This window comes from Aotus nancymaae, unplaced genomic scaffold (assembly GCF_030222135.1).
Source record: "Aotus nancymaae isolate 86718 unplaced genomic scaffold, 86718_ANA_hifiasm-v0.15.2.pri h1tg000008l, whole genome shotgun sequence".
Lineage (NCBI taxonomy): Eukaryota > Metazoa > Chordata > Mammalia > Primates > Aotidae > Aotus > Aotus nancymaae.
Genome location: NW_026988419.1, coordinates 34,986,178 through 35,005,513, shown reverse-complemented (window position 1 = coordinate 35,005,513; position 19,336 = coordinate 34,986,178). Strand labels below are relative to the sequence as shown.

General features: G+C 36.4%; 1 long non-coding RNA gene across 1 annotated transcript in view; it reads right to left on the bottom strand.

The window, feature by feature from the left end:
* Positions 1-3,701: 3,701 nt before the first annotated feature.
* Positions 3,702-19,336, bottom strand: part of LOC105731479 (uncharacterized) — a 65,457-nt gene continuing 49,822 nt past the window's right edge. Inside the window, exon 3 of the long non-coding RNA XR_001110745.1 lies at positions 3,702-3,764. This is a non-coding gene — a long non-coding RNA (uncharacterized LOC105731479). The remainder of the gene's footprint in view (positions 3,765-19,336) is intronic.

Genomic DNA, 19,336 nt, shown 5'->3' with positions numbered 1-19,336 from the left:
TCTTCCTCTGAAACTGCCAAATGGGGCAACAAGGTTAAGGATGGGTGAAGGATATGTAGTAAACACAAATGTCTGATGCAGGCATTTCAGAGAATGTCAGTGATTAATTTAAATATTGTGAATTTAGGATCCATTTTGGTACTAGCTCTGGAAAGCGGCTATCCATTTATCCCAGGATTAAATTTTAAGCATGTTGTTTTATTTTCATTGGTTTCTACTGAGTAAGACATGTGCAATTGGGAAAGAAATGAATCACCTGTGACTTGTTCAAGTGTATTTGTCTCTTGGTGGCACTCATCTCCAATATCGTATTTAGAAATACTAGGAGAAAGTTCTAAGCAAAAAGTCTCCAACTGTGGAAACTTCTACCATTTGCTGAATTACAGGATGACATTCAATGTCATTTCACTGTCCTACGTTTTCAACAGAGCTTCTTGAAAGCGGTCTCTCTGACTCATGTAGAATCTAAAACTGATCTCACAGAAGTTGGGAGTAGAATTGTGGTTAACAGGTGCTGAGAGGAGAGAAGGTTAGGGAGGTGTTGGTCAAAGGATATTTACAGTTAGACAGGAGGAATAAGTTCAAGAGATCTGTTGTATAGCATGTTGACTTTAGTTAATGAAATATATTGTATTCTTGAAAAACGCTAAGAGAGTGGGATGTTAAGTGTTCTTACCAGAAAAATGATAACTATGTGAGGTCATGCATTTGTTAATTAGCTCAATTTAACGATTTCACAAATATATGTCTATTTCAAAACATCATGTGGTTCGTAATAAATACATACAGTTTTATATGTCAATTAAAAAATAACTTTTTAAAAAGTTGTCTCTCTCTCTCCACACTCAAACACAGGGAGTGTATTTTTCTTTTGGTGCTGTGACATTTTTTTCCACTACATAGGATGCTCGTGGTTCCACATAAGGCTACTGCCAGGCAATACAGAATGAGGGCCAGGAATTGGTTGAAAGTGAGGGGCCATGGGGTGATGGATGTCAAACTAATTATTGATCAATTTACTATGTCTATTTAGTAAGTCAGTCAGTCTCCAGATACTTTTGTAGTCTTTAAGGAAGACAAATGTTCACAGTTTAAATATCCCTAAATATATAACAGATGAACAAGCATGCTTTGGTGTGTAAATGCTGCATAGATTCAGAACCATCAAAAAGCCCCTCAAAAAATGCTTTTCCATCTGCTGCTTCTAACTACATATCGCACATCCTGGCAGCGCACTTCACAGTGGTGTGAAAGATAGGTTCAAAGCCAACCTGGCAAAATCTATTTATCTTTTTTTTCTCCCCAAAATGTGTTTCTTTGTGCAGCTAAACTAGCAAACATATATAGGAACAAGGTGCCAGGGCTAAGAGGAGGCACTTGTCAGGCCTTTATCATTCAGGAGAAAACCTGCTTTGTATTTTGCTCTGAAATACTGACATTAAATTGCATCTTCTTAGAAAGTATGAATTGGAGAAGGCTTTGATTCTGTGTTCTCAGTAAAACTTACCTTCGAGTGATGCCTCAGAGTCCAGGAGATCTTTGTAAGTTACCCAAAGAACCCCATAGATGGAGAGTCCAGAAGAGCATCCCGCAGGAAGTATGTGATAGCTTTCCTCCCCAGTTTTCAAAGAGGTAATTATGTGCAACTCAGAAAGTGGATTCATGAGAGTAATGCTTTGTTTTTAATGCAATACCACTCTCAAGTATAATTTTTCTCAGAAGTGGTGACTTTTATAAGTAGTGTGATGGTTCATGCTAATGGAGTAGTGGGAGTTAGTGGCCTACTAATTAAGACTTCTTATTTGAAATGGTACCAGTTAATTTGTTTAAATAGTGAATATTCTTGTTTTATGGGGTAAAAGGTGTCCAGAAAGGTAATATTTACAACTGCCTTTCAAATTATGATATATTGTCAGGTATGTTAACATATCATATAGATGACCTATTTCTCTTTCCTGACACATTTTACTGCTGCTCTACTCTAGTATAGTGTAGGAGTATTACTAGAGGGTATTAGAATCTTACTGTAGTCATAGTTTTCATAAAGGTATAAGTGTGCATACAGATGTTCTAATACTATTATAAGGGTGTTTTTCAAATTTAATTTTAGCCATAGTATCATGTATTTAAATAATAGTTGTTTGCAGATATTAATATATAAACAGATTATGGGGGTTGAGGGGAGTTGTTTACAGATATTAATATATAAACAGAAAGTGAGGGATGGCCGGGCACGGTGGCTCAAGCCTGTAATCCCAGCACTTTGGGAGGCCGAGGCGGATGGATCACGAGGTCAAGAGATGGAGACCATCTTGGTCAACAAGGTGAAACCCCGTCTCTACTAAAAATACAAAAATTAGCCGGGCATGGTGGCACGCGCCTGTAGTCCCAGCTACTCGGGAGGCTGAGGCAGGAGAATTGCTTGAACCCAGGAAGCAGAGGTTGCGGTGAGCCGAGATGGCGCCCTTGCACTCCAGCCTGGGTAACAAGAAAAAAAAAAAAAAAAAAGAAAAGTGAGGGATGGCAGAGTCTTAGCCACAGTGTCCCTAGTCATTACATTGCCAGCTGCAGAAGCTTCTCTCAGAATTTCAGGAAGAATGAGTGAAAAAGGTTTGCAAGCTAAAACACTTATAGGGGCCAGCTAAGTAAGTCAGGGAAGGCCATTAGGTGTTTTACATTGAATATATGGACATGATTTTCATTTTCGTAAAGAAATATCTAAGCTCATGGAAATATATATATATATATTATATATTTATGTATGCACACACATACACATATAATATAGAATATCAGGTCTCATAGAAAACATAGCCCTCCTACTGTATTTTTCTTTCTTTCTTTCTTTCTTTTTGAGAGGGAGTCTTACTCTGTTACTAGGCTGGAGTGTAGTGGCGCAATCTCGGCTCACTGCAACCTCCGCCTCCTGGGTTCAAGCGATTCTTCCGTCTCAGCCTTCCGAGTAGCTGGGACCACAGGCGTGTGCCACCACGCCTGGCTAATTTTTTTGTATTTTTAGTAGAGACGGGGTTTCACCGTGTTGGCCAGGATGGTCTCGATCTCTTGACCTCGTGATCCGCCCACCTCGGCCTCCCAAAGTTCTGGGATTACAGGAGTGAGCCACCGTGCCCGGCCTGTATTTTTCTTTTGATAACTTTTTGTGGTGATATGGCAACAGAGACAACAGTGTAATTGTGACTTTTAAAGGCAACCTACAGCCTCAGTTTAGGGGAGGCATCAGGAAAGTTTGGGAATTGTGGCAAACTGAGCATAGACCCCACCTAATGAGGGCAGCTAATTTTTGACTCCAGCCAAGTGTTGACCTGTGAGAATGTGAGCACAGTGTTGGTTGCTAGAGCCTTCTGAAGGTTTAAAAGGAGTTTTAAATGTAAACTATTTTTCTATGAAATTTTCTGATTTTAAAGAATTGGTTCAATATTTGAAAATATTTTGCTACCTGAATCAAATTATTTGGCAAATTTTGCTCAATATCTAGGCTACTAGTTTGTGAATGTGCTTTGAAAGAATCTAGATTTGCCAGTACATAAGAATGCCACCTACAGCACCCTTTATTTATTTGAGTTGAAGTTTTTACTATAAACTATACATAATTCTGGGTAATAGTTTTGAATTATAAACCATGTAATGTAAACCATATAAAAAAACCAAGGTTGGCTAATTTAGAAATATGAGTTCAATACCTGGGTCTATCACCTAGGCCTGAAGCAGCAGTTCAAACGGGTTAAGCCACTGTCAAACATTCCCTGTGAGAAATACAAAGCATCATTAGAGACCATTATGAAAAACAACATGCCAACAAATGGGAAAACCTAGAGGGAATGGATAAATTCCTGGACAAATACAACCTACTAAGATTGAACTAAAAAGGAATAGACAACCTCAACAGACTAATAATAAGTAAAAAGGTTAAATCAGTAATACAAAGTCTCCCAACAAAGAAAAGCTCGGCACTGGGTGGCTTTACTACTAAATTCTACCGAAGTCTTAAAGAAGAATGAACAATTCTCAAACTATTTTAAAATATTGAAGAAGAGGGAATGCTTCCTAATTTATTCTATGAGGTCAGCATTGTCTTGATATTAAAATCAGAGAAGCACACAATGAAATAAAAATACAGGCCAATATTTCTGTTGAACATATATGCAAAAATCCTCAACAAAATACTAACAAACCAAATCCAACATCACATGAAGAAGATAATACATCATGATCAAATGAATTTATTCCAAAGATTCAAGGCTAGTTCAACATATGCAAATCAATGAATGTAATACATTATACGAACAGAACAAATGACAAAATAGATCATCCCAAGACACAGAGAAAGCATTTGACAAAATTCAACATCCTTTCATGATAAGACTCTCAAGATATTATAGAAGAAACACCTCAGTACAATAAAGGCCATATATAACAGCTAACATCATAGAAATAATTTCCTGTAAGAACTGGAAGAAGACAGAATGCCCACTTTCACCACTTTTACTCAACATAATACTGGAAGTCCTAGTCAGAGCAATTAGGCAAGAGAAATAAATAAAGGACCATCTGGTTGGAAAAAGTAAACTCAAATTGTCTCTCTTTGCAGATGAGATGATCTTGTATACAGAAAAATCTAGATTCTAGTAAAAACTCTTAGAATGTATAAACAAATTCAGTAAAGTTGCAGGATATAAAATCAACATACAAAAACTCAGTAGTGAGTCTATACATTAATAAATGGGCTGAAAAAAGATCAAGAAAGCAATCCCATTTATAATGACTACAAAATACTTAGAAATAAATTTAACCAAAAAATTGTAACATATCTACAGTGAAAACTATTAAACAGTGATGAAATAAATTGAAGAGGACACAACAAAATGGAAAGCTATTCAATGCTCATGAACTGGAAGAATTAGTTATGTTAACAATGACATAGTACTTGAAGCAATCTACAGATTCAACGTAATCCTTATTAAAATGCCAGACATTTTTACATAAATAGAAAAAATCCTAAAATTTGTATGGAAACACAGAAGTACCTGAATAGACAAAGCAATACTTAGCAAAAAGAACAAACTGGAGGCATCATACTACCTGACTTCAAAATATACTGCAAAGCTATAGTAACAAAAACAGCCTGGTATCTGTATAAAAACAGACATATATACCAATGGAATAGAATAGAGAACCCAGAAGTAAATCCATATAAAGGCATATCTCATTTTATTGTTTTATTCTGTTGCATTTTGCAGATATTGAATTAAAACATGGAATATTTCTGATATTGAACAAGTCTATTGATGCCATTTTTTCAAAAGCATGTCCTTGCTTTGTGTTTCTGTGACATATTTTAGGATGTGTCAAGATTTCAAACTTTTTTATTATTATATCTGTTATAGTAATCTGTGATCATTGATGTTACTATTGTAATTGTTTCAGAGTGCCAAAAACTGCACTCATATAAGATGGTGAGCTTAATTGATAAATGTGTGTGTTTTGACTGCTCCACCAACCAGCCATCTCTCTCACTCTTATTGGCCCTCTCTATTCTCTGAGATACAAAAATACTGAAATGCAGCCAATGAATAACCCTGTAATTGCCTCTAAGTTTTCAAGTGAAAGGAAGAATCACACATGTATCACTTTATTTATTTATTATTATTTTTTGACTCTTATTTTAGATTCAATAGTATATGTGAAGGTTTGTTATATAAATTGTGTGTCACAGGGGTTTGGTGTGCAGATTATTTTGAAATCCAGGTGCTAAGCATAGTACTCCATAGGTAGTTTTTTGATCCTCACCCATTTTCCACCCTCCATCCTCAAATAGGCCCCAGTGTCTATTGTTTTCTTCTTTGTATCCCATTTGTAAGTGAGATGTGAAATTTCATTAGCTCCCACTTGTAAGTGAGAACAGGTGGTATTTTATTTTCTATTCCTGCATTCGTTCATTTAGGATAATAACCTCCAGCTCCATCCATGTTGCTGTAAAGAATATAATCTCATTTTTATGGCTGTATAGTATTCCATGGTGTATATGTACTACATTTTCTTTATCCAGTCTACTGTTGATTAACATTTGTTATTCCATGCCTTTGTTATTGTGAATAGTGCTACCATTAATATACATATGGATATGTCTTTATGGTAGAACGATTTATATTCCTTTGGGTATAATCCCAATAATGGGATTACTGGGTTGAATGGTAGTTCTATTTTAAGTTCCCTGAGAAATCACCAAACTTCTTTCCACAGTGGCTGAACTTGTTTATATTTCCACCAGTAGCATATAAGGATTCCTTTTTTTTTTTTTTTTTTTTTTGGTGATTTTTGACTTGCATTTCTCTAATGATTAATAATGTTGAGCAGTTTTTATATGCTTGTATGACATGTATGTCTTCTTCTGAAAAGGAAGTCTTCTTCTGAAAAGGACACTGTTTGTGTCCTTTGCCCACTTTCTAAGGGGTTGTTTTTTGCTTGTTATTTTGTTTAAGTTTCTTATAGATTCTGGATATTAGACCTTTGTTGGATGCAGAGTTTGCAAATATTTTCTCCTATTCTGTAGAGATAAATTCTCTTGATCTCTATTTTGCTGTGCAGAGCCTCTTCAGTTTAATTAGGTCTCATTTGTCAGTTTTTGTTTTGTTGCAATTCCTTTTGGTATCTCCATCATGAAATCTTTGCCAGAGTCTATGTCCAGAATAGTATTTCCTAGGTTTTCTTCTAGGGTTTTATAGTTTTAGGTTTTATGTTTAAGTCTTTAATCTATATTGAGTTAATTTTTATATATGGTGAAAGGAAGAGGTACAGTTTTAATCTTCTGCATGTGGCTAGCTAGTTATCTCGACACCATTTGCTGAATAAGGGATCATTTCTGCATTGCTTGTTTTGGTTGAATTTGACAAAGATCAGATAGCTGTGGGTGTGGGGCCTTATTTTTGGGCTCTCTATTGTGTTCCATTGTCCTAGATGTCTGTTTTTGTATGAGTACCATGCTGTTTTGGTTATTTTAGCCTTGTAGTATAGTTTGAAGTAGGGTAATGTGATGCATCCAGCTTTGTTCTTTTTGCTTAAATTGCTTTGACAATTTGGGTTCTTTTTTGTTTCCAAATGAATTTTGGGATAGTTCTTCTAATTCTGTGCACAGTGTCACTGGTAGTTTGATAGGAATACCATTGAATCTGTAAATTGCTTCGGGTAGTGTGGCCATTTTAACGATACTGATTTTTTATATCCATATGCATGGAATGTTTTTCCATATGTTTGTGTCCTCTTTAAGTTTTTTCAGCAGTGTTCTGTAATTCCCATTGCAGAGATCTTCAACTTCCTGGTTAGCTTTATTCCTGGGTATCTTATTCTTTTCTGTGTCTATTGTGAATGGGATTGTGTTTTTGATTTGGCTCTCAGCTTGGACATTGCTGGTGTATAGAAATGCTACTGATTTTAGGGGAGGGACAGTGGGGGATGGGGAGTTAGGGGGAGATAGCATGGGGAGAAATGCCAGATATAGGTGAAGGGGAGGAAGGCAGCAAATCACATTGCCACGTGTGTACCTATGTAACAATCTTGCATGTTCTTCACATGTACCCCAAAACCTAAAATGCAATAAAAAAAAAAATAGAAATGCTACTGATTTTTGTATGTTGATTTTGTATCCTGAAACTTTGTTAAAGTTGTTAGTCACATATAGGAGCTTTTGGACAGAGCTATGAAGTTTTCTAGATAAAAATTATATTGTATGCAAACAGATAATTTGATTTCTTCTCTTTCTATTTGGCTGCTTTTTATTTCTTTCTACTGACTGATTGCTCTGGCTAGGACTGTCAGTACTATGTTGAATAGGAGTGGTGTGTGTAAACATCCTTGTCTTGTTCTGGTTCTCAAGTAAAATGCTTCCAGCTTTGGCCTGTTCAGTATGATGTTGGCTGTGGGTTTGTCATAGTTGGCTCTTATTATTTTGGGGTATGTTCCTTCAATGGCTAGTTTGTTGAAGGTTTTTAACATGAAGGGATGATGAATTTTGTTGAAAGCTTTCTGTAGCTATTGAGATGATCATGTGATTTTTTTTTATAGTTCTGTTTGTGTGATGAATCACATTTATTGATTTATGTACATTAATCCAACCTCGCATCCCAGGGATAAAGCCTACTCAATCACGGTGGATTAGCTTTTTGATGTGTTGTTGGATTTGGTTTGCTAGTAGTTTGTTGAGGATTTTTGCATCTCTGTTCATGAAGGATATTGGCCTGAAGTTTTCTCTTTTTGTTGTGTCTCTGCCAGATTTTGGTATCAGGATATGATTGATGGTTAAAATTAGGTGTCAACTTGATTGGATTGACAGATAACTAGATGGATGATAAAGTATGTTTCTGGGTGTGTTTGTGAGGGTGCTGCCAGAGGAGATTGACATTTGAATCTGTGGACTGGGAGAGGAAGATTCACTCTCAATGTAGGTGGGCACTATCCAATCACTGCCAGAGCAGTGAGAACAAAGCAGGCTGAAGAAGATGGGGGAAGGTGGGATACATTTGCTTGCTGAGTCTTCTGGCTCTCTTTTTTTTTCTTCTAAAGTGGGATGCTTGCTTCCACTCCTCTTGCCCTTGGACTTTGGTCTCTGGGATTAACACGAGCAGATCCTGGGAGCTCTTGTGCCTTTGGTAGCAGACTGAAGGCTTCCTTGGTTTTGAGGCTTTCAGACTTGGACTGAGCCACTGGCAGCTTGAACCCTGTACCTGGAAAAGCCACAAGTACTCCATAATCTGTGATTGCGGCCTCAGTGGCTGGTCCCTGCAAAGCCACAAGGGCAGAGCTGCCCAAGGCCGTGGCAGCCCATCCCCTGCACTAGTGTGCCTTAGCTGTGGAATGTGGAATCAAAGGAGATTATTTTGGAGCTTTGAGGTGTAACGACTGCCCTGCTGGGTTTCAAACCTGCATAGGGCCTGTAGCCCCTTTCTTTTGGTTGATCCCTTCCTTTTGGAATGAGAATGTTTACCCAATGCTTGAACCCTCATTGTATTGTGGAAGTAAATAACTTGTTTGGATTTTACAGGCTGATAGGTGGAAAGAGATGTGTCTCAGATGCAACTTTGGACTTGAACTTGGGACTTTGGAGTGAATACTGGAATGAGTTGACTTTGGGGGACCATTGGGAAGGCATGATCGTATTTTGAAGTGCAAGAAACACATGAGATTTGGGAGGGATTAGGGGTAGAATCATAGTTTGAATATTTTTCCCCTCCCGAATTGTAATCCTCAGTATTAAAGTTGGGGCCCAGTGGGAGGTGATTGAATCATGGGATGGTTTCTCATGAATGGTTTAGCACCGTCCCCTTGGTGCTATCCTCATCATTGTGAGTTTTCAAGAAATGTGTCTGTTTACTGTTTAAAAGTGTGTGGCATGCCCATCACCTGTTCATGCTCCCATTACTGTCATGTGTCTGCTCTCTCTTTGCCTTCTGTTCTGCCATGATTGAAAGCTTCCGGAGGCCTCCCCAGAAGCAGATGCTGCTATGCTTTCTGTGCAGTTCTCAGAACCATAAGTCAATTCAATCTCTTCTTATAAATTACCTAGTCTCATATTTCTTAATAGCAGTGCAAGATTGGCTTAATACACAGGATAATGTTGGCCTCACAGAATCAGTTAGGGAGGAATCCCTCCTCCTTAATTTTTTCAAATAGTTTCAGTAAGAATGGTACCAGCTCTTCTTTATATGTCTGGTAGAATTAAGCTGTGAATCTTTCTGTTCCAGGGCTTTTCCTGCTTGGTAGACTTTTATTGTTGATTCAATTTCAGAATATTTTATTGGTCTGTTCAAGGTTTCAATTTCTTCCTGGTTCAATCTTGGGAGATTGTATGTTTCCAGGAATTTATCCACTTCTTCTAGATTTTCTAGTTTGTGTGCATAGAGGTGTTTGTAATCTCTCACTTTAAGTAAAAAGCTAGAAACAATTAAGCTTAGTGAGGAAGGCTTGTTGAAAGCTGAGATAGGCCAAAAACTAGGCCGTTAGTGCCAAACAGTTAAGCAAGTTGTGAATGCAAAGGAAAAGTTCTTGAAGGAAATTAAAAATGCTACTCTAGTGAACACATGAATGATAAGAAAGCCAAACAATCTTATTGCTGATATGGAGAAAGTTTTAGCAGTCTGGATAGAAGATCAAACCAGCCACAACATTTCCTAAAGCCAAAGCCTAATCCAGAGCAAGGTCCTAACTGTATTCAATTCTGTGAAGGCTGAGAGAGATAAGGAAGATGCAGAACAAATGATTAAAGCTAGTGGAGGTTGGTACATGAGGTTTAAGGAAAGAAGTCATGTTTGTGACATAAAAGTGCAAGATGAAGTAAAAAGTTCTGATGTAGAAGCCACAGCAAGTTATCCAGATGTAGCTAAGATAACTGATGAAGGGTGCTGCACTAAACAGTAGGTTTTCAAGGTGGATGAAACAGCCTTCTATTGGACAAAGATGCCATCTAGGACTTTCACGGCTAGAGGAGAAGGCAATGTCTGGCTTCAATACTTCAAGAGATAGGCTGACTATCTTGTTAGGGGCTAATGTAGCTGGTGACTTTAAGTGGAAGTCAATGCTCATTAACCATTTCTCAAATCATAATGTCCTTAAGAATTAGGCTAAATTGGATGGGTGTGGTGGCTTACGCCTGTAATCCCAGCACTTTGGGAGGCCGAGGAGGGTGAATCACTTGGGGTCAGGCATTCAAGACTAGCCTGGCCAATATGGTGAAACCCCATCTCTACTAAAAAATACAAAAATTAGCCAGACATGGTGGTACATGCCTGTAGTTTCAGCTACTTGGGAGCCTGAGGCAGGAGAATCGCTTGAATTCAGGCAGCAAAAGTTGCAGTGAGCCAAGATCATGCAACTGCACTGCAGTCTAGGTTACAGAGCGAGACTCCATCTCAAAAAAAAAAAAAAAAAAAAAAAAGCTAAATTACTCTACCTATGCTCTATAAATGAAAGAAAATAGCCTGTATAACAACACATCAGTTCATAGCATGATTTACCGAATATTTTAAGCCCACTTTTGAGAACAACTGCTCAGAAAAAAAGATTCCTTTTAAAATACTACTGCTTATCAACAATGCAGCTTGTCACTCATGAACCCTGATGAAGATGTACAAGGATATTAATGTTGTTTTTGTGCTTACTAAACACAATATCCATTCTGTATCCCATGGGTCCAGGAAAAATTTCACCTTTCAAATCTTATGATTTAAGGAAAACATCTTGTAAGACTACAGCTGCCATAAACAGTGCTTCCTCTGATGGATCTGAACAAAATAAATTGAAAACTTCTGGAAAGGATTCACTATTCTAGATACCCTTAAAAACATTCGTGGTTCAAGGAAGGAGGTCAAAACATCAACATTAATAGGAATCTGGAAGAAGTTGATTCCAATCCTAATGGATGACTTTGAGTGGTTCAAGACTTCAGTAGAGGAAGTAACTAGATGTGATGTGAATCATGAGAGAACCAGAATCAGAAAAATGTATTCAATCTCATGATAAGATTTGAATGGATGAGGAGTTGCTTCTTTTGAATGGGCAAAGAAAGTGGTTTCTTGAGATGAAATCTACTCCTGATGAAGCTGCTGTGAACATTGTTGAAATGACAATAAAAAATTTGGAATAGTTTATAAATTTAGTTGATAAAGCAGTGGCAGAGTTTGAGAGGATAGACTCTAATTTTGAAATATGTTCTACTGTGGGTAAAATGACATCAAACAACATCACATGCTACAGAGAAATCTTTCATGAAAGGAAGAGTCCATCAACATGGCACATGTAATTGTTGTCTCATTTTGAGAAACTGCCGCAGCCACCCCAGCCTTCAGCAGCCACCACCCTGCTCAGTCAGCAGCCATCAAATCAAGGCAAGTGCCTCCACCAGCAAAAATATTATAAAACTTATTGAAGGTTCAAATAACTGTTAACATTTTTTTTTTTACCAATAAAGTATTTTTATTTATTTGTTTTTGTATTGAGACAGAGTCTTGCTCTGGAGTGCAGTGACATAATCCTGGCTCACTGCAACCTCCACCTCCCAGTTCAAGCAATTATCATGCCTCAGCCTACCTGGGATTATAGGCACCTGCACCATGCTTGCCTCATTTTTTTGTATTTTTAGTAGAGTTGGGGTTTCACCATGTTGGCCAGGCTAGTCTTGAACTCATGGCCTCAAGTGATCTGATCACCTGTGCTTTCCAAAGTGCTAGGATTACAGGCATGAGCCACCATGCCTGGTCAATAAGATATTTTTTAATTAAGGCATATACATTATTTTTTTAGACATAATGCTATTGCACACTTAACAGACTACAGTATTACATAAATATAACTTTTATATACATTAGGAAACCAAAATTTTTGACTTTATTGTGATATTTGCTTTATTGCAGTAGTCTGGCACTGAATCCATATCTCTGAGGTTTGCTCTTATTTACAGCCAACTGATTGTTGACAAAGGCACCAATAACATACATTGGGGAATGAGAACCCTCTTCAATAAAGTGTTCTGGGAAAACTGAATATTCACATGCAGAAGAATCAAACTAGACCCCTACCCTTCACCATATACAAAAATCAACTCAACAGTAAATTAAAGACTTAAATGTAAGACCCAAAACTATAAAACTCCTAGAAGAAAATAGGAAAAATGCTTCAGGACTTTGATCTATGCAAAGATTTTTTGGGTAACACTTCAAAAACAGGCAACAAAAACCAAAGTAGAGAAAAGAGACTCTATCAAACTAAAAAGCTTCTGCACAGCAAAGTAAACAATCAACAGAGTGAAGATACTGCCTATAGAATTGGAGAAAATATTTGCAAACTATACATGCAATGAGGGACTAAGACCCAGAATATACAACCAACTCAACTCAGCAGCAAATAATAATAATAATCCCATTAAATATGGGCAAAATATCTCAATAGACATTTCCCAAAAAAGACCTAGAAATGGCCAAGTATATGAACAAATGCTCAGCATCACTCATCATCAGGAAAATGCAAAACAAAGCCACAATGATATATGATCTCATCGAAGAATGGCTATTATCAAAAAGACAAAAAATAACAAATGCTAATGAGAAAGTGGAGAAAAGGAACTCATACACTGCTGTTGGCAATGTAAATTAGTATAGCCATTATGGAAAACAGTATGGAGGTTTTTCACTAAAAATTGAACTATCACGTGATCCAGCAATCTCATTACTGATTATCTAAAGGGAAAGAAGTCAGTATATTAAAGAGGTATCTGCACGCCCATGTTTATTATAGTACTATTCATGTTGGCCAAGATATGAAATCAAACTAAATGTGTATTAACAGATGAATGACTAAAGAAAATAAGGTATATATTCACAATGGAATACTATTCAGCCACAGAAAAGATAAAATCCTGTAATTTGTGGCAACGTGATTGAGCCTAGAGAAGTAGTCCCAACCTTTTTGGCACCAGGGACTGGTTTTGTGGAAGACAATTTTTCCACTGGGGTTTGAGAGTGGGTGGGGGATGGTTTGAGGATGAAACTGTCCCACCTCAGATCATCAGGTATTAGATTCTCATAAGGAGTGCACAACCTAGATCCCTTGCATGCGTAGTTCACAATAGGGTGCACACTCCTATGAGAATCTGAGGCCACTGTTGATCTGACAGGAGTTGGACCTCAGGAGGTAATGCTCCCTTGCCTGCTGCTCACCTCCTGCCAGGGAGGCTCCCAGTCCAAGGCCCAGGGGTTGGAGACCCTGTCCCTTAGAGAACATTATGTTAAATGAAATAAATCAGGCACAGAATGATAAATACTGCATGTCTCATTCGTGTGTCAGAGCTAAAAATGTCAAGGCAAAGAAGTAGAGAGTAGAATTGTGATTATTACAGGCTGGAAAGTGTAGTGGGGAGGGAAGAACATAAAGAGGGTTGTTAATGGATAAAACAATTATAGGGGAGAGCAGGATTAAGTTCTGGTGTTCAATGGGACTGTGGGGTGAATATAATTAATAATAATTATTGTATACTTTCAAAAGGTTGAAGGGAGGATTTTGAATCTTCCTAGCACAAAGAAATTATGTGTTTGAAGTGCTAGATATACTAATTAATTTGATGATTATACATTGTATATATGTAACAAATATCATTCTGTACTCCATAAATATGTATGATTATTGTGTGTCAACTAAAATAAAAGGAAAAAGAAAGATTCTCTGTGAAAACAGGGAGTTTAATATCTTTTTTATTTTGGAAAGAATACTGATTTGGGTAGTTAAACATGAGCCTGAGTCTTAGAACTTCTATGTGAATTTGAGCAAATTATTTATGATTTCTTTGCCTTATTCTCCTAAACTATAACCACAATGATACTAATATCCTTCTAATGACTGAATAAAGATTAAAATAGGTAATAAGTGTTAATGCATGACATTTAATAAATGCCCAATAAAGGGTAGATACATAATTATTACAGATTATATCTTTATATGCATTGCTTTCTCACAACCTAATATGTTGGCACAGTCTTGTAAGGATGGTTAAATTATGTAATCTATATATGTTGAATACAATGCCTACTAAACAATCAATTTTGGGTATTATTATGATGTGTTATGAGAGTTACATGTTACCCAGTGGTGTGGAGTCACAGTTCTGATGAACCTTTACAATGCTCAGTGTCCGTATTCTTAAGGTTTGGAGAGCCAGTCATCATGAATTTTTTCTAAAATCACAGCTGATTTTATTATTTGCTTGTTTCATTTTTTGTTCAGTATAGTTTTCAGGGTATCTTGCACAGCAAAGATGGATTTGCTAAAAGATTTTAGGAGACTCTTATTTCAGAGGAATATTCCCTGTATCAAGAGCTATTTTAGAAACATTCAAAATGCTCCACAAACAATGGAAAACAATCCTTTTAGAAGTTTCCACCACAGAATGACCAGATCTATTATTTTGTCACTCATTTTACAACCACTACAAGACATACTGAAAAGGTTCTTTTCCATTCTGTCTAGACACCTTTTCCTAGACAACATCCTGAAACATAAGAATAAGCACAAAAATGAACATATTACATCAAACGTACCACTGAGAAGAATAAGTTTAACAGTTTCCCATGTGGGAGGCATATGGATGGTAATTATCTCTCCTCCCACTTCACTTAGCTTTATGAACTCCTCTGTCGTGGCTGGGAGGGTCTGGTCATGCCTCACCACATATCTGAAGCATGTTTTAATTGGCTGGAGGAATAGTGTGGCTTGTGGACAGAGGGAGTTAAAGGGAATTGGTGTTTTCTTGGGTGGGTAAGCTCTATGTTGCTCATTAATAGTACTCATGGGAAATTTATTCTCACAAGGTCCAAGTAAGTTATCAGCATGTTTCAAATAATGTTATCAATTAGCAAGATGTTTTCAATAACATGAAGTTTCTTCAAGGACATGTAACTCTCTATGGGAAGTTCTTTATTCCTCATTTCAGTTTTTTTTTTTTTTTTTTTTTTAATTTTTCTGGACACAGGTTACAATTTTAAGTTAGCAGAACACCAGCTCACACAGAAACACTCTTCTCTGTGAATTCTTTCTTTGGCTGACAGACATGAGATGTTAGCTGTCTAAGAGGACCTTCACACCAACATCTTCTTAGAAGATATTGTAAGAGAACAATCTTTGAGTGGAACCTGAAATCTTTCTAAACGCTGCATATAGGAAAACAAGAGGCAGTTCACATAACCACTTAACACCTCTTCTTAAAAGCAAATCCTTGAAGGAGTGGTGTTCAAATATTTAAGTAGCTTAGATACTTTATACACACAACATCCAAAATGGTCAGTAGTCCTAATACATTTCATAATCTCCCAAATTTTAATTGTTGATGTGCAATCAAATTAATTTCCGGGAACATGTACCCAGTAGCCTTAGGAGAAAGAACACAACTATTACTTTAAATTAAAAATTTTTTTTCATGTCCCTGAGAGAAAAATTAGAGTAACTTAAAAAATTAACTCAGACACTCCATTTATTTTTAGGAAGACATATAAGTCTCACAAGGACACTTTTACATGTTGTAATAATGTTCACAAACAGGTTTCTCTTTAAATTAACACTATTCTAAGCCTCATTTTCTCCATTTTGTTTCATATATATATATTTATGCATCTGGATGCATATATAGGCATATATATATTTAGCAGGTATAATGTATTGCACATAAATCTAAATGTCTATCATATACAGCATATTAGAACCTAGCATGATACTAGCCATATATTAGAGAATCAATGAAATTGATGGCTATTTATATATAATGTATTAATAAAAACCCTGAAAACTGTCTATATGTGTCTTTATTTTATTAAAATAATGATTAAAAAATGTAACCAGGCTGGGTGCCACAGGTGTCATTCATAACATTCACTGACATCATATGGTAAGGTTTTCCATGCATGCTATTTTCTGCTACTTCCTCACTGCCTTTAGGAGTTGAAATACAACATTAAATTGCTTACTGCAGATACCACAACACCTCATGATTATGGTTCTATGGAAATAATTTTCTCTAAATAAACCTAGAAACATATTTTTAGGGTTGCATTTTCTTTTTAGACTGGCAAATGCTCCAGCTTATCTCATTGCTCTATTTTACCCAGTGGAATTTTGCCGCCAGTGGATCTGATTGCACTCACTGACTGAATCAGGTTCTTATGAAGCATTTCATCTTCGCTGAAAATGCAAAATGCATAAACTAAGTTGAAAGTTACTGATGGACAGCCTTAGTGAATTGTGTTTCCCATCAGCTGTCTTGAATCCGATTCCATCATAGGGAGAATCACATCTGCTGATTCTACACCTGGAATCTGATTCTAGAGCAGATTCCTCAGCTTTTCCCAAAGAAATACAATACTACACTTGAAAAGATGGCATTTCCTTAGGAAATTGTATTTGTATTACTCTATATCTGATCATCTTAAAATTAGATTAAAAAAACATTTTACTTTCTAATTTTTTTTCCCTAGGCAGGTAAAATCTAGGTCACGTTTTTTGAGTCATCAATGTCTCTCATATACATAACACAATTGTTGATTTGCTTGCCAAACAAAGTATAAAAGAATTAACAGTAGTCTTGCAATTAAGTAGTAATTAAGCCTCAGCTTTAATGTTTCAATTAAAACTTAATAAGCATGCATGAGATGTATTTACAGTGTATGTTGAGTAGTGATAAAAAACACTTGTTTTGCCCACTTTTGCAAACTGGTAGATAGAACATATTTGTTTACTTGTAACATGATAATTCCTCGAGGTGTGAACACTGGGGTATGGAAGAGGTGAAGAGACAAACATTATAACAGGTATTCTGCAGAAGTGTCAAGAGATGCAGAATGTTGCAACACAAACAAAAGATGGTGAATTGAAAATGATCTGTCCAGGGGTTGAACTAAAATTCTAAGAATGGCAAATAATAACATTATGTTGCTTGATTCATGCATCTTTAGAAAAATTCAAGATAGCCTCAAGATGGTATGTTAAATTGTAATTTTTAAACGTATTAATTCATTATTAATGACTAGTATATATTAGGAGAAAACAAGAAAGAATATATTTGTTGTATTATATAAGGTAAAAATAATAATTATATTCCATTTCCTTAATTTAAAACGTCATTTTTTTTACACAATAGGTATTTTTTTTTTGAGGTGGAGACTCATTCTGTCGCCCAGGCTGGAATGCAGTGGCACAATCTCAGCTCACTGCAACCTCTGCCTCCTGGGTTCAAACGATTCTCCTGCCTCAGCCTCCTGTGTGGCTGAAACTGTAGGCATCTACCATCACACCTGGCTAATTCTTATATTTTTAGTAGAGACAGGGTTTCACTGTGTTGACCAGGCTGGTCTTAAACTCCTGACCTCAAGTGATCTGCCCATCTAGGCATCCCAAAGTTCTGGGATCACAGGTGTGAGCCTCTGAGCCTGGACCACAGTAGGTAAAATTATTACCTGCTTAACTGAAGGCACCAATACAGACTTCTATATTATACTATTAAAAAGTTAAATAGGCCAGGGCAGTGGCTCATGCCTGTAGTCCCAGCACTTTGGGAGGCCGAGGTGGGCCAATCACGAGGTCAGGAGTTCGAGACCAGCCTGGCCAATATGATGAAACCCTGTCTCTACTAAAAATGAAAAAATTAGCTGGGCTTGGTGGCACATGTTTGTAGTCTCAGCTACTCGGGAGGGTGAGGCAGAAGAATCACTTGAATCCAGGAGGCAGAGGTTGTAGTGAACCGTGATTGCGCCACTGCACTCCAGCCTGGGTGACAGAGTGAGACTCCATCTCAAAAAAAAAAAAAAAAAAAAAAAAAGTTAAATAACAATTGAGTATAAATACTATTTGTAAGATATCAAATGGAATGTTTTTATCTTTGATTTCCAATATTTAAAAATGAAACATTTCATTTATTTTAAGTAAATTAATTCTTATAAACTGCATTTTTTCATTTTGAAGTGTTATTGCCAACTCAGCTTTTCTTAACCTATTTAATAAAATGGTGGAATTTTGACACATCGCCTGATGTTACTCAAACCCTTCTCTTCTTTGGTTCTTTCAGGATCCTTGTCAATTTTACTTTTTAAGGCCTAGTAATCTTTGATAAGTTATTATTTCCTCAATAATTGCTCAAATTCTATTTAACTTTCCTCTCATCTTTTGATGTACATAACACATTTAATTTTGGAGAGAACATATGCTTAAGAAAAAGGACACAATCTTACTATGAAATAAGTATGTTTCAAAGAGAAAAATGATGGTTCAATATGTCAGCGAAGTATCTGATTTAGAAAGAAAATGCCATTATTTTCTTCTACTAATTCAGTCTTTAACTAACATTTTTAAAAAGTCTAATTCTTCAAATTAAGAAAAATCCATACAATTGAGTTAAGAAAACTCTTAATCTCTTCAATCTACAATGTGTATATTTTTCTTCCTAATGCCAAAACATTTCCGTGAAACAGTGAAACTAGCAACATGTAGCCAAAGCAACCAGGCAAGTTAATGATTTTTTTCTCTCTACCAGGTTGATTTGGCACTTTGTAGACACTGCTAAGCCAGCTCATGTTAGTGCTTGAAGTAAAGTGTTTTAGAATTTTGCTTAGTTGTTTTTTCTCATTTTGATATAACTTTTGTATTCTGGAAATCTTCAAGACATTTGTTATCCAACACTAGTAAAACAACCTGTTGCATTTAAAAAGAAATTAAATATCATAACAAAAAAGAATAAATCAAATGTAAAAACAGCTAAGTTTTTTAGAACATTTCAATCTTTCACTGCAACATAACA